General features: G+C 38.0%; 1 protein-coding gene and 1 pseudogene across 1 annotated transcript in view; one reads left to right on the top strand and one right to left on the bottom strand.

Annotated features, from left to right (window-relative positions):
• DNALI1 (dynein, axonemal, light intermediate chain 1) overlaps positions 1 to 2,756 on the bottom strand; it is a 34,578-nt gene that overhangs the window by 15,413 nt on the left and 16,409 nt on the right. The gene's annotated exons all lie outside the window — the stretch shown is intronic.
• On the top strand, positions 472 to 958 carry LOC102860357 (annotated as a pseudogene).

The following is a 2,756-nucleotide window of genomic DNA, read 5'->3' as shown; positions in this document are numbered from 1 at the left end:
AGGGTGCAACAATGAATGAATGGAATCCCAAAATCTCTGTAGATATTCATTGAAATGAAATATAAACAACCTAAATTTAAAAAAAAAAGAATAAAGGTGAAATTTAAAAAAAAAAAACACCAAGGGATGGGGGTAGGAGAAACTATATTAAGCAAATAGCAATCAAAAGATAGAAGTAGGGAGCTCTGGTGACCTAGTGGCAAGAAGCTGCTCTGCAATCCTAGAGGTACACGGTTCAAATCCACCAGATGCTCTGTTGGTGAAGGAGGGGCAATCTCCTCCTGTGCCAGTCAGATCCGATTTGACGGTATACACCAAAAAAAAAGTAAAAAAAAATTAAAAAAAAAAGTAAAAAAAAAATTTTTTTAAAAGATAGCAGGAGACGGCTGCTGCTCCTCAGCGCAGCGACAGGGGTTTCCCCTTAGTCACTGCTCTCAGCCGAGATCTGTCGCTGCCGCGACCAGGGCTGCAATGCAGTTTATGTTGCTTTTTAGTTGTCAGGGGAAGCTGCGACTGCAGAAATGGTATGTCCCCCTGTCAGACAAAGAGAAGAAAAAGATCACATGGGAACTCGTTCAAACCGTCTTGGCTCGGAAACCTAAAATGTGCAGCTTTCTAGAGTGGCGAGATCTGAAGATTGTTTACAAGAAATATGCAAGTCTGTACTTTTGCTGTGCTATTGAGGATCAGGACAATGAACTCATTACCCTGGAAATAATTCATCGTTAACGTGGAACTCTTTGACAAGCACTTTGGCAGTGTGTGTGAACTTGACATCATCTTTAATTTTGAGAAGGGGTATTTTATTTTGGATGAGTTTCTTCTGGGAGGGGAAGTTCAGGAAACTTCCAAGAAAAATGTCCTGAAAGCGATCGAGCAAGCGGATCTCCTGCGGGAGGTTCAGCGGTTCCTTGGCACAAAGCCACGTCATGAATATTTTAATGTCCCTGTATACTAACTGACTACTCATCGAATATGAAGAATTTCACAGAGGAATGTACTTAAGAAAGAAAATATCCTCAGCTTGGTGACGCTGGCTTTCTTGGTTATCTTGTTATAATAGTTATAGATTATTTTAGAGCCAATACCTTTACAATTGTATTTTTTCCTCTCTTCTTCTCCTTCGCCCTTTTCATTCTACTTAAGATTTTAGTTAGCTTATGCCTGCTCCAACTGATTTAATTTCTTCTCTTAAAAAAAAACAAACCTATGAATGTTTTGAGTATTGTTTCATCTTAAAAAAAAGATAGAGATAGAGATAAATAGAGATATAGAGATAAATAGAGGTAGAGATAGAGATATGTTATTAAGGAACCATCTGATTAATCTCCTGAGAGGAATATATTTACCAAAGAAAATAAAGATGGGACACTAGGTCAAAATAAGCAGTGCATATGTAGTGTGGTTTGGTCTCCAAGTGGTGACATGTCTTTAATAAAATGAAAGCTGTATTTAATGTCAGTCCCATCACATCCTGTGTAAGCCCATGTGTCCTATGTGGAGCTACGACATCAGGGTAAAAGCCATCAGTACCAGTACATAAAATTGAAAACACTCCATGATTTCACCATTTTGTGATGCCACAGTTAGTGAGACACGTATGTATGGTCTAATAATACCCAACAGTTCCTTTAAGAACTATCACAATGTTAGAACAGAAGAGAACCCCATCCCCAGTTATGTTAGTAATCTTCCCAAATATTAATATTGGGTTTTAATAGGTTAATATTTTACTACTGAGCTACATACCTATATATTGCCAGTCATAATTTAATATACCTATGTCTTCATTGCAGTACTATGGATCCAATAGATAAGTCACTATAACCTAGAAATTCAAACTAGCTTCCCACCAAAGGCAGGCATATGAAAATATATTTTGAACAAATGTAATAATAGGCAGGAACACACCTCTTTCCATCCCTCCCTCCCTCCCACCCATCCTTGCTGTCATGCACCGCATTTGAAGGCTCTGGGAGATTAGAACTAGAGGATTGTGCAGGTGAAGCATTGGGAAACACTGTGTCTTCCATTTTTTCTCTTCACCTCCCCTGCCAGACAGTACACTATTCATACAATTTTTTTAACACTTTATAAATATTCATTGTCTCATGCCTGTTTGCTTTGGATGCTATGTGCTGAGCTTACTAACATGTTGCTTCTTGTGATCTGTATACTGCTGCTAGCTTTCAATTAGTAGACTCTGAAAAGGCTTTCCTGGCATGTTTAAAATAAAAGTATTGCATGTAAAAAAAAAGATAGCAGGAATGGGAATATTAATTTCTGATAAAACAGACTTCAAGACAAACACTAACATAAGAGACAAGGAAGAGTATTATATAACGATAAAAAGGACAACTGGAAAAGAATACACAACTATATTCAATATCTACACATCCAGTGATAGAACCACAAGATACAGAAATCAAACCTAACAGACTGAAGAGAGAAATGGAGAACTTCACAGTAATAGCTGTTGCTGTTGATTGCCGTCAAGTCGGGCATGACTCATATTGACCCTATGAACAAAAGGCCTGAAGTCTTTTTGTATAATTATTGTCATTTATCAAAGTTTAGAGTTTCCAGGCAAAAAATAAGGCTCCAGGAACAGATGGTATACCAATTGACATATTTCAGTTAACAGATGCTGCCCTGGACATGCTCACCAAGTTGTGCCAAGTTGTGCCAAGAAATCTGGAGAACGACCACTCAGCCAACTGACTGGAAGAGATCGATATTTGTTCCTATCCCAAAGA

This window comes from Elephantulus edwardii, unplaced genomic scaffold, assembly GCF_000299155.1.
Source record: "Elephantulus edwardii isolate Elephantulus edwardi_28Jun2011 unplaced genomic scaffold, EleEdw1.0 scaffold00049, whole genome shotgun sequence".
Lineage (NCBI taxonomy): Eukaryota > Metazoa > Chordata > Mammalia > Macroscelidea > Macroscelididae > Elephantulus > Elephantulus edwardii.
Note: the sequence above shows the minus strand (reverse complement) of the source record. Positions and strands in the feature narration are given on the sequence as shown.